The sequence below is a fragment of the Centropristis striata genome, chromosome 20 (genome assembly GCF_030273125.1).
Source record: "Centropristis striata isolate RG_2023a ecotype Rhode Island chromosome 20, C.striata_1.0, whole genome shotgun sequence".
NCBI lineage: Eukaryota > Metazoa > Chordata > Actinopteri > Perciformes > Serranidae > Centropristis > Centropristis striata.
This window is the reverse complement of record NC_081536.1, coordinates 12292173-12306232: the sequence shown is the minus strand read 5'-3', so window position 1 is coordinate 12306232 and position 14060 is coordinate 12292173.

Genomic DNA, 14060 nt, shown 5'->3' with positions numbered 1-14060 from the left:
AGATGATAGATTTGAATTGGAGACATCTGATGTCATGCTTGGCAGCTTAATAAGTCTGGAGCAAGAACAATATTCTGCCTAACAAGTCGTTAGTACAGTTATTCGAATGGTATGGGAAATAAGCTAATTTGTTGAAATTGAGATGCTGTGAATCTGTATGTTTTTGCCTTCTGGATGCAGTGAGTAGAACTCAACGTACTCACTATTTTTTAGGAGTTTTGCCCTGGAAAAGTCATTAAAAATCAATTAAATCACCATTAAAGGAGTATGTGTGTCAGCAGTAGCTATGATCTCATCAACACATCCTTTTTTTAATAGAGTTGTGGGGCCCTATTAGGGAGATAAAGCTGTAGGAGTGGTGCAGATTGGGTCATGACAGTGTCAGGGGTGAGACATGTGGCACACACCAGAGTATGTCTGCTAACACCCAGACGTCTGCTGTGCCACACAGAGCTGATTGTTTCACAGCCATTCGCCCTTCCATTCAGGATCGAGCCCTTCTCCGGTCCATCCCGGCCCAGGGAGGACTCCCCACTCCTGGGGTGACTAATGCTGAATGACAGGCAGACACTGATCAAAGCTGCTCCTGGAAGCCCTCCTGTCACAGTTCGGAGGGAGCAGAGAGGAGACGATAAGTGGAGAGACAAGAGCAGTATGCCCGGTCTGGACCAGGGCCAAATATCAGGGATCAGACAGCATGGTTGGACTTTATTAGCTTCATCACAGACAATACACTCTCCACAGTGGACCTCCACCGTTGCCAGATTATCTCATCTCTCTTTATAGCCCTGTGGCCTGGAGCCACACCACGCTGGAGCTCTGGAGCCATGAGGTGAAGAGATGCCTGGTTAATAGAATCTGGCCTTTACACTCTCGTCTGCTATCATCTTCTTACTTGCTCATACCTCCGACCCATGCCCCTCCAAAGTATCTGCCATAGTAGTCATGCAAAAGAGTGTAATCCAGCCAAACATTTCTGTTTTATGCTTTATAAAATATCCATTTAATCGAGCATAAAACCACAGACTCAACTCAAAATGCAGTTGATTCCCAAGAAGGTGGTTATTATAGTTTGATGTGCCTCGAAGGCAGCAGGCCTGAAAAGCTTTCATAAAACATGATTGAGTGAAGGTCTTTGGCAGTCGGAGGAAAAATATGATTGTGCTTTTGCGTTTAAGTCTGTGTGTGTGCACATGTGTGTCTTAGTCCACTAGATCAGTGGCTCCCAACCTTTTTGGTCCTTGGTACCCCCACTTCCACATGAACTGAACTTACTCCTTCGTCAGTTCCCAGTGTACAACTGTTCTAAATGAATAACATTATTATATTTTCCATCACCTTTAAATGTTTCATTAGTAGGCATACTTTTAGTTAAATATTTAAGTAGCTCCACGGAAGAAAACTCCTGTTGAATTTTGCCTTTAAAACATGTTTTTATTTGTAATATAAAGTAAAATACAACATGTTATGGTATATCCTGGGAGCATATTATTCTCCCATGTTACTCATTATGACTGCAGCCAAGGAAAACACTTTGGTTGGCCTGAGCTGCTTTTGCTACCTTTCCCTATCAATACACTTGGTGAAAAGGCCGAAAGAAGTTTAAATCCTTCTTTTCCACACAGGAAACACATTGTCAGCCTTTCATTAATCCACTGGGCAACATGTTTCTGGTCAAATACCATTGTGAGATCGTCTGTTTTAAAAGATAAAGTGGGATTTGCCATGATCTTAGAAAATCTTTGCCTGAACTACTCCTCACCTCTGCTGAGGACACAAGAAACTTCTCAGCTGTATGAAGGAAATCAAGGTTTTTGTGCAATCAGTGGACACACCATGAGGAGAAAATCACTCCAGGGGGTTTATGAACGTGATAAGAAAGTTTTTTATCTTGATTTGACACTGCGCTTTGATGCCTATATGTTGTTTCCACTACAAGGGTATAGGAAGTGCTATGTGACCTCTATGATCTGCGCCTGAAGGCAGCCTTTACACTGAGCAGCACCCAGCGCTGGAGCTCGGTGGCATTAATCGCTTGTAGGAGCTGTGTTTTCAGAAAGCCCTTGATGTGATGGATGAATGAATGCCCAGAGTGCTACTCTGTGCCCTGATTGTGTTTCTCTTCAGTCACCACATTGCCAATACAAACCTGGAGCAAAGACAAACAGGAGAAAGGCCAATAAGTCACTCTCCATCTGAAAAGAACTGACTGTGGTCCCCAGCAGTTACATGTAGCTTGTTAGGTGGCGAAGGAACAACCACCAAGTTTTTACCTTCTTAGCTGAACATATCAATATTGTTAGTCACACTGCACTCAAAATGTGTTTTTCTTATGCATCTGTCCCCTAAAATGTTTGACCTTGACTATACTGACTTGTATTTGTGTAAAGTTTGTCACATTTTTCTACTGAAGGGGGAGATTTCTGCACACTTCCCGACAACCTGAATCAAATGCATGCTGGGTAAGCTAGATTAGGTATGTCAGAACTCATAAAAGAAACCTGAAAGCTCCAGTGCAAAACAAACGTGTCAATACTAAGGCCCAAGGACGGGGCTTTGAAGCAATTTGACATTGTGGCCAAACCATGGAATTTCAATTTCCGGGTTTGTTGTGTGATGCCATGGGGCCCAAAAATACTATTTTCCTTCCAGTCTACTTTTCATGTGCAAAAACCATGTAATCAAGTGTATGGAGGACTTTAATGTACTGCTCAATGACTAAAACCATTAATAATCATCTGTGGCACTGTATATCTGGCAATTTAGCTTTTCTCCAAATCATCACACTTGCAGGAGATGGGGTCAAACTGGATCCATTTAAAGTATAAACAGAAAATAAAACCTTCCTTCATGAACATATGTGAATTGTGACTGAGATTGCGATTGACCTTATACCCCTCCTGCTTTGAACTGAAGGTAAAAAGAGTCTGATATTCTGCTTCGCATCTTTCATCACATCTCAATATATCATTAGGCCTGTTTATGCTTATGTTATTATTTCCTTTTTATCATGGAGCCGGAGGAATAGTTCAATGTTCAACTATCACATGATCTGGAGATCTTCAAACGTGTTCCCATAAATCCTGAGATGCAAATCATAGACCCGGAGGATTGCTGTGGTGCCTTGAGGTCTGAGTGCAGTTTTGATGGGGTGAAATTCAAAAGAATAATCATGGTTTTGGGGAATGAAAACTGAAACCGTAGCCAAGCAGGATCCTCTCTGAAGTGCTTCCGTATGCCTCCTGAGTCAAAAGGCCTATGATTTCATTGTTCAGCCATTACAGTATGTGTTCAGAATTCATATCGTTCCTATTATTATCCACCCAAATCCACCTCATTAAGTCAGCCTCTCCTTGTTCCACTGAAATTGTTTCAGTGAAGCTCAAAAGTGGCTTGTTTCATTCTAAGCTCCATCCACAACACTGTTATTGTGGCCCCCAGGCCTGCTCCTGAAATAGCACTCTAAGTGTCTGCTTTAATAGCAGAGATCAGAGTGAGCGTCTTTGAAAATATATCTAGTCTGTTACTCTGCAGTTTGGCTGACCACAACAACCAGCTTTAACAGAGTGTGGGGGCTGATCCATATGGAACCAAAATGTGTTCAGGACATTTACGCTGCTTAATTCAAAATGCCTGTCTGGTTAGGATATATATTTGCAGTGATAAGGCAGAAAAAAAATCCTAACTTATTTTCATTATTGGTGTTGACATGCAGATAGTTTTAGTTTTATTTGCCCGACCTTTGAGATATAAGTCACTGCAGCCAGTCTCTAAAAACGTATTCTAACTTTGGGACTAAGACGCTGCTTCTGGAAATTTGTCTCGTTTGAGCATCAGAGATAAAATCCCATTTTCCTCCATTGCACTGTTGTGGACGCAGATATCTCAAAGTAAAAGCAAATATCACCCAAACTATCTGCATTCTAAATACCACTAACATTTAGGAAATATGGGGTCCACTCCCGTTTGTGTCCTTTACTGTGTAAACCCACATGGCACGTGACCAGTTGTTTTGAAAGCCCCAGAAGAAGTCTAATTGATTTTGGACATTGTAGCATCAGTAAATGTGTCTTTTGCTGTCAGTTTGGCGGTGGTCACATCTCAAGCAGCTCTCAGCCTCCGCAGCATTCCAGTACTATTGTGAATAATCATAGGGCTGTGTGATGAGCACCAGAATGTCTTTCTTCTGAAACCTGGCTGCTGCACAACGCCTGGAAGGAAGGAAGTGGACTCTTTTTATTTTTTTGGACTGTGAGACTTTAAGGAAGATGACAGCTGACAGATGCATCGCTCTTGGTGGCCGCTGGTGTTGTTTGAAGACTTGGATTGGATCGGAGGGTGATGCTCGTCAACCACTTGTCATAGTCCCCTTCACAGAATACAGCTGAGCCAGGTCCGGAGGGTGTGCAGCAGTTATTTCGCTTCAAGAAAACAAGAAACTGTGTCCTTCGTTTTCATTCTCCCACATCTTTTATCTCATTTGTACTCTTCTGCTTGAGACTTGCATCTTTTGATAAAAGCTTTCATGGTGGGCGGGTCATTGGGACCATGGGAGTTCCCATGGGAATGGTTGATCTGCCCACTGCTCCAGAAAGGTGATGTAGTTCAGCCGTTCCATTTTCTTGCTTTACCGCAGCAAGGCTCTCACATGACATGACCCACAGTTAATTTGGATTCCTGAAACCCCAAAGCCAGCACTTTATTCTTTCTTTGTGTTTTATGTTCTTTTTTCTCCAGTGGAGTTGCTACTGAGTGGAGGAGCTTTATCAGCCTTGCTTGCCTGCTGGGGAGATAAAAAACCTGCAGTGCTGGGTCTAATGAGTCCAGCTTGTTGATTTATTCCACCTAGAGATCCAAGTCCTACACGTCTCTCTCAAAGTCTGTTTCTTTCATTCTCCCCCTCTCTGGCTAGGTCAGCGGCACAGGGAGGAGTAGATAAAGTCGTTTTTTTCCTTTTTTTGCACAGACATTTTCTGTTTCTCTCAAACACACGCTTACACTGGACACTCTCACCAGCTGGCAGCCTCGGACTGTGGAAGAAGAGGGCTTTGTGATTGAGGGCGGCCTGCTGGGCATGCTCTAAACACACCCACAGTGCTTCAGGGGAGAGGAGCTGGGAAAGGAGAGGCCTGAGAGAACACAGAGGCCTCAAAACAGCAGCCAGTGACCCGGCCTGCTGCTAACACTTTACATTATCGCCCCAACACCAATACAATACACAAGGGAAGGAAATATCCCAGTAAAAGGCTTGGAGTCTCCTAAGTAGGACCTACTGTAAGAAATAAGAGTTATAAATGTTGAAGTAGAGGCAGAAATGGGGCCTGCTGCACAAAGTCAACCGAAGAAAGTTCTGTAAATTGTGTGTCATGATTGAGAAGGAAAGGAGGAAAAAAAAGAGAGCAGGTTTGAGGTTTGACAGACTTCTATATTACGTGTAGGGCACCTCGACATTTAAAAATAAAGCCAAATAAACTGAGTGTTGGTGCCAAATGTACAACTTAATTTCAAAAAGGCTTCATGCATTATTCAAAGATAAAAGAGCACATAACATGTCAGGGGGAAAGAATAATAAACTCCCTGCTGGAGGAGGCCTGAGTGCAGCGGAGAAAGGCCTGTCAGTTGCCTTGAGTGTGTGTGTGTGTGTGTGTGTGTGTGTTTGTTCAAAGACAGCAGAAGATTGATGAGGCTGTCGTCTTTGGTGGTATCGTGGTATCATGGTAACAATGTAATAGTGTGACGGAGTGGAGATTTGGACTGGGATGTAATGGCTGTCAGATGTGGATGTGGCAACATCTAACAGGTGTGTCTTGCCGTTTCACCACATATTCCTTCTCTTTAAATGTAATAGTACGTTTAGAGCTATTATATAGTCAGAGCCAGTACTCATTTAATATAAACTGGCCATTGAAAAGGTGATTTTACTGAACAGCAGACTGTAAAACCTGGAATGACACCTGTCTCTGTCTGGTTCATAATGAACCTTACTTATTGGGCATGATAATCAGTGGTGGAATGAAACGAAGCACTTTCACTCAAGTACTTTACTTAAGTACAATTTTAAGTTCTGTGTACTTTACTTGAGTATTTCCATTTTATGTGACTTTATACTTCTACTCCACTACATTTAGCTGCAAACTTTAGTTACTTTTCAAATCGAGATTAAACAATTAAAAATAATTAATTTAAAGTAATCAAGCATTTTTTTTTAAATAAATTAAACCTCATAACAACATATTAAGTAGTTAAAATTAGCCCTACCTTAACAACAGTAAAACACTGCTTACATAAATGCATCAACAATATTAACCCAATGCTATTATTTTAATATTCTGCTTAACGGGTACTTTTACTTTTGAAACTTTAAGTATATTTTGATGCTAATACTTTTGTACTTTGACTTGAGTAAGTTTTGAATGCAGGACTTTTACTTGTAGTGGAGTAATTCTGCAGTGTGGTACTAGTACTTCTACTTAAGTACAGGATCTGAATACTTTTTCCACCACTGGTCATAGTACAATCAGTCAGCCCATGCAGGAAATGTTTGTATTGTATGTCTCTGCAAACCACAGATATATTGATTTCAAAATGTACTTGGCACTCTTTAGCATCCTAATGAGATGCAATGGTTTTTTTTGTAAAACCGTCTATATTGGATGCTCAGAAACTTAGTGAAAGGGTTTAGCATGGACCAATGAAGAACACATTACATTTTGGATCAGATCCAAACCACAGGGTGGATACATACATTATTTTTTCCTTATGTTAATATTGCGAGATTGGGCAGATTTGTGCTGCATTCATTTAGTGTTGTATAATCAGAAAAAAATAGTTCCCAATCAAGCTTCATTCTCACCTAAACCGTTTCCTTTTTTTTTTGTTGTCATGCAAATACTAGCTAAAGCTATCAACATGTTTAAATGCTCTAAGTGATAAAATTCAACAGTTTATTTGTTGCGTCCATGTTCCCACTTTAGGACTCAAGAACGACTTCCCAACTCAGGAAATCGAACCATCTGAAGAACATTCAAATGCACCATTGGCCTTGGTGGAGGTCTGCGTTTTCTAAGTGCCATTCTAGTTTTATACAAAACTTGATTATTGCAGCTTTAAGGTTCAATTAAAGACAGTTTTTGTGTGCCATGGATTGTTTTGTTGTGGCAGCTCTTGTAATTTGGTTGAATTGTGGGCATTAAAATCTCATTCAAAGACATTAAATATGCAAGCAAAATATCAGTTACAGGCAGATTCAGTTTAAATGTGTCTGTTGAATCCCTCTGGGAGGGTTATAATCATCCAATCTTAGTTGATGAGACAGAACGTTTCTTAAATGCATTTTAAATCACAGGTGAGAAAAGTGTTGCTTTTGTCTAGTTACACGTGACATCTACTGCTGAACGATCCATTATTTTTCATGACACAGTTTATCCTGCCAGCCGAGATCAGCCAATGTGCTTTCTGGATGTGTTATTATGGAAACTATTAGTGCTGAGATGTTGCACTTCAGCTTCAATACATTTCAGTCCAGAATTTGTCCGTTATGAGCAGCCAATGCCAGTCTTTCTGTTTATCTAAAAACCCACGTTTGGAATGAAAATCACCAATATGCTCCCCTCATCGTTGTCTCCCACTCTGCAGGGTCAGAAGCTGTTGTGTTCCACTACCTCTGGTGCTTTCCACACACTTTTTAAAGCCAACCTTTCTTTTGCCGTGATGTTGAAATCAAATTGTAAAGGCTTTTTTCCCTCTTCACTTGTTAAATGGGGTTCCTCATTTAACTTTCCAGCCTGTGTTCTCTCTGGGGTCTTTACCTGGTAAACAGGAGAAACATCTAAATCAGTGGAAAATGTGCCTCACGCTGTTGGGGAGCACTGTTCCCCTTTCGCCCAGAAATTCTGCAAAGATATAAAACATTACAACCTCATCAACTGGAGACCACAGACTGAACAACGATAATGAAATGGGAAGTGAAATATGGATCTAATGAGACAGAGGAGGGATTAATAACAGGGGAAAGCTTTATGTAGTATTTAATGTATAGACACTTATTCACCACTGCACTTGGAAAAGCTACATCTGAGAGAATGCGTCAGGTGTCTGTTCTACTCTTACTCGGGGTCCTCAGAGGGTGAAAAAGAGTGAAGCTCAGTGCAGCCACACTCCTACGCTTCAGCTATTTGATGTCTTAATAACACCAATGAATCCAAACAACCTGCCGACTTCCTACACGGTTTCATCTTTGTCCAAGAGAAGCATAAATTAGCATGCCTCACTCTCTCTGCATGTATGCATGTCACTGTCTATTAGCATATATGAGCGTGGGTGCCCGTGCGGGCGGAGGAAAGGATGTCGAGGAAAGCCCTGGTGAGGTGTTTTCTCATGGAATCCCCCTCCAAATGCTGTGAGCTTGTTAGAGTTTCCAGCCACTTAAGAGAAACACTGTTATTTTAATGCACGTGCACACATTCCTGCTCAGTCACATAACAGCCTGCATGAATACAAACGCGCCAAACCATACATGACCTTTTTTGATGAAAACAAGGTATTAATGTTGTCTGATTCTCTCAGTTTTGTCCTCCCTTGTAATCGGATTCTGGCTCAGCATAGACTAGAACAGTGTCTACATAGACCAGACCAGTTGTTTGTGCTCTAAAATAGTTAGGTTTAAGCAATGAATAAATGAATAAAAGCCTCCTTATGTGTTTTACAGCCCCCGTTATAAGGTCACAGGCACTGAGTGGTCACGGCTCAATAACAGTTGCATGGCCACGGTTGATTTCAGGGGTCTGATTGATGCTCTCCAGTAATGATCTCCATGTCCCATGCTGTGAGGTTCACTAATTGTTAAATAGACTGAAATATGGGTTTGTACTTTAGCAGCAGCATGACGAGCTTTGACCCAGGACCATCTGTTAGTTTAAGTAAAATGAGACTTTGCTGGGATTGTTGGCATCAAAGGATTTGTGAAATGTGTATGTATGTCTCCTGCAAATATCTATAATATATGCAAAGTTTCTACACATGCATTAATGTGTAAAACATTGTGTAATGTTATTTAAAGTTTCCCGCCAGTTTACTTTTCAAGCCTCCCTGCTATTCATTTAACATTCCCAAATCAGTGCCTCAAAAGACATTTGATTGATCATGAATGTGGTGGAAAGCGTAAGATGATGAATTTATCAAAGTGTTTTTGGCTGTCAGCTCATAGCTTCCTTGATGTGTGTGGGAAAATGTCAGAACGTTGGGTAAGGTCAAAATCATGCACCCACACACAGCCTCCCACACAGACACACATAAAAAAATAAAGCATAAATACACACATTTTTGTACACGTTTTTACTCAATATACAGTGATTAATGGCCGTCTTTTTATATAACTCTGATAAATGATGCCTTAAATATAAATTAATGATCTCCACTGTTCTTGCACACATGCACCTAAATGGCAATTTGCATCCGTAATGCCTCATGTGAGAATGAAGATATTTAGCTGTCAACAATTCCCCCGGGTATTGGAGAAGCTTTTGTCTTCCCCTGCTTGTGGTCTCACTTCATAACATCAGAAATAAAAAAAAAAAAATGCAGCTCTCCTGCATCCACACACTGCTACAAAGTTAACATGTTTTCTAATTCTATTCTACATGCAAACCTGTCAGCACCGCTCTATTCACACATCCTACCGGACGTTCATTCAACGGAACGGCATGCATACACATGCAGTCATGATACAAACTCACGAAAAACACACACATTACAATAGCAACCTGCGCTTCTAGATATACACATCTCTATCCTCACCAGTCTCTGGCACGGTCCTGCTGCCCTCCCTTTGTGCTCTAAACAACATCTTCCCGTCCTGAAAGAATGCCTCTGATGGGCCTCTTTGACATGCATTGTTTGTGCAAGAGAATTTAGACCCTCAGCCCCTGGCCTTGGCCCTCATCTGCAATCCAACCATAGGCAGGGCTGCCACTGTGACTAATGTCCTATAGACCTGCCTCTCCGAGTGTGTGTGTGCATACATGTTTGTGTGTGTCAGAGAAAGAGAGAAAGTGTGACTAATGCCTCCAGAATGGTATTTATACATTAGGGGGCCATTAGTAGTTTAGGCTCCTGGGTGGAACAGCAGGGAGGGAGACAGGCATTGTCGTGGCCCCCGTCACCCCTATCACAGCCAGCCACCGCCGTTCCCTCAACACACACGGCCATTTTGAGGATGTAGGAGAAACAAACAACAGCTGCCAGAGCGATGGAACATGCTTGATGTACACGCTACTTAGCATCCAAATCAGTAGCTAGATGTTGCTTTATTGTTGGATTTTAGTTCAGGTTGTTTAATTCCACAAGCTGCCACAAATATTACAGTGATGATATACCTTCCAATTTCACATTCATGTCATGCTCCTGTTTCCCATGAACAGCCGAGATTAAATATCAACTGCAGGTGAAGGCAAAACTTCCTATCCTTCTGCTGCATTATTAGTATATTTCTGGCAAATCACTGTGGAGTAATTTAATTTTGACCTTGTTTGCATAAAGTTCAAGCAGAAACAAAAAATAGCAAAACAAGAACGTGCGCAGGTCTTTTCTTCTCATGCTGATCTTGAGAAGGTCATACATGCATTTACACAATTACTTTTTCATAACTGTTGTTAGTTGTAACTAGCATTGTCACAGTTGGAAAAATAACCAAGGAAAGATAGTCTGTGCTCAGGAATTTTGTTTTGCACAATTTCAATAAAAATCATGATAATATTAATATACATTCAAGGGTAAAGTAAACATAAAAAAAATATTTGTATGGCACGTTTTGGTTAAAAAATTTGTGTCCATTTCATTGAGTAAAAGTACAATCCTTTCCATGCACAGTGCATTCTCCAATCATAGGTGAGGCCTACTGTCTGAACTGAAGGAGTGCGTGCTTTCAGGTAAGTTTGATTCATATATTTTTGGATTGAATATATTTTATATTTCTATTATATCACAGTTTACTAGCAGACAGTAACCCAAAGCAAAGTACAAAGTTTCTAACTTGCTAACGGTTGATGCTAATTTTTGTTAGGTAGCTGTAACCACCCTAGCTAACGTTAGCATGACTGAGCATGCTGAATGAGTTTTTTTATTCATACATTAAATGAATTCTTTAATGTAAAGCCTTTTTTATTAATTTAATTTTCACATTAAATCATATGGTTGAACACAGCTTACATTGTTTGCTCATATTTTAGTTTAAGTATTTTTCCTTTATAGTTAACTTTCTACATAGCTAGTGTTAGCTAACTCGCCACATGGCATATTGCATATCGGACTCACAGAAATCAGCAGTGGTTGTAGGTCTGGTAGCAGATGAGAGTCTACAGACCAGCGGCTCTAGGAAAAGGTAGGGACATTTATAACTACTACTGTAACAAATTTTGAACACAAATGATTTTTTTTTTATTTCATTTGAGAGTGAGTACAGAAAAGAAAACCCAACTGTGTTTCTCTTTCTCAACAGTGTCTCTGTTCCTGACACTCTTACTGACACCAACAACAAGGTTGAAAATGTACCGTGGGGGAATCGACTCTTCGGTTATCACATAGTATGTTTGACAGAATGTGTCACAGCTTATATTAAACTAATTTTATTAGTTTTTAGGAATTTAATTTTGTTAACGTCACCAAAGATTTTTGAAGTAATTTATTCTAATTGTTTTGTTTTTTTGTTTCCAGCCCCGAAAGGCAAAGAAAGCCCCAGAAAACGACAATACAGCAAAGCCAAAAAAGGCTCGGTGGTGGCGTTGTTGCAGGGTATGTATGTTTGACACAATGTGCAGCTTCATTTATTGTTATATTTATTAGTGGATGAGTGTGTCTTTGCATGATTTAACCAGAATATGTTTTACTCCAACAGAAAACACGTCTGGTTACACCATCTGTCACCCCTCAACAGGACAAAGTTGTGAAGTTTATAGCCCTCACAGAGGAAGAGGAGAGACTGCTTGGAGTAGATGAGACAATTTATCAGAATCTGTCCAAGGGAAAACATGCGGTCTCCCTCAAAAAGACCATCAGACAGGCTTTTTGCAAAAAGAACAACCTGCCCACTAAGACCTTCAGACAGCAGCAGATAAACACACAAGGAATAATGCTGTAAAAGTAAAACAGAGCTATTGGGAGAAAATGAGCTCCAGTTTGAGAACATGCCATTGCAGAATTGACTATATTGAGTGTGTTTGTTGTATTATGTTTGTGTGTCAGGTTCCCCAACCCAGCACAGTTCTGCTACATAAACTCCTGCCTGCAGAGCCTCCTCACATTAAAGAACTTTGTTAAAACCATCAGCTGTCAGGAGCAGATCTGGAATTTATTACCTGATGCTGCACTTTTGAGGTACGGTATCCAAAACGGACACAATGATTAATTCTATCTTCAAGTTGTACTAAAATGTTAATGGTAAAAACAATGTTTTTGACCCCTTTCCCCCCTTGTCAACAGAGCATTTATGGACATCAAAGAGTCTCACTCTTCTGGCAATGTCAACTATAAGATTCGCCTCGTGAATGCATTCAGGAAGACAACTTGGTCCCCCGAGTTCCATGATCTTCAACAGAAGGTGAGTAATCTGGTTATGTTGTTTATTGTTTTACCATCCCCTGATAGTTTTATTCATCTTTTTGATTGTGTGTGTTTGTCTGAAGGATGCTCATGAGTTCCTAACCTCCATCTTGGACCAGATGAGATGTTTGAGCCCACAGCTTCAGGTGATTGCAGCCAGCATGGACACAACCTACAGCTGTCCAGTGGAGCAACACATGGTTTTTAAAATGCTCAACATTAGGACCTGCAAGAGGTATGAGCACACAGTTCAACACATCACACACATTCATGTGTGTTGCAGCATGGCAAAGTATGGCAGTTTGCAGCTTTATTATAACTACAATGTCCTTTTAATGTATAGATGTGGCACAAAATCAGAGAGAGAGGAGGAATTTACGAACCTTTGTGTGGACCTCATACCTGGCGGCGGATCCGTGGAGGACATGATACAGGAATACCTGACGGTAAGAAACACCTCTCCTCATTTATTTACAACAGAACTGACTGATATGATGTAGAAAACACTGACACATTTCTATTCCAGCAACACTGCCTGTGCCAGAGTATGTAAATGGATATGTGGTTGTTTCGCTCTCATGCATGTAAATCCAGTATCGAAGTGAAAACATGTTTTTTCTTTCTTTTCTGCAGGAGAAGGAGTTGGACTACAATTGTGAGTGCGGTGCCACCATAGACTGTATAAAAGAAGAGGAAAGACTGCTTGGAGTAGACGAGACAATTTATCAAAATCTATCCAAGGGAAAAGATGCCATCCCCCCCAGTAAGACCATCGGACAGGAGAAAGAAGATACAGTTCTTCATGCTGTGTCTGAAAATAAAGAAGAACTTGCCATCAACTCCATTGAGACCCACATACAGGAGAAAGAAGAGACAGTCCTTCAGGCTGTCCAACCCAAAAAACGCCGGGCACCACCAGCTCCCACCCCTCACCAGGACACAGTGGTGGAGTTTAAAGGGCTCACAGAAGAAGAGGAAAGACTGCTTGGAGTAGACGAGACAATTTATCATAATCGGTCCAAGGGAAAAGATAGCGTCTCCCCCAGCAAGACCATCAGACAGGAGAAAAAAGAGACAGTTCTTCAGGCTGTCCCCATAAAGAACACCCCTCCAACTGAGACATTCAGACAGCAGCAGATCCACCATCTTGGGTGAGTACATCTGCATATAAACACACAAGGAATAATGAACAAGGAATAATCTCCCAGAGCTACTGGGAGAAAATGAGCTCCAGTTTGAGAACATGCCATTGCAGAATTGATGATGTTGACATGTGCTTGTCTTATTATGTTTGTGTGTCAGGTTCCCCAACCCAGCACAGTTCTGCTACATAAACTCCTGCCTGCAGAGCCTCCTCACATTAAAGGACTTTGTTAACACCATCAGCTGTCAGGAGCAGATCTGGAATTTATTACCTGATGCTGCACTTTTAAGGTATGGCATCCATAAGATACAATGACTAATTC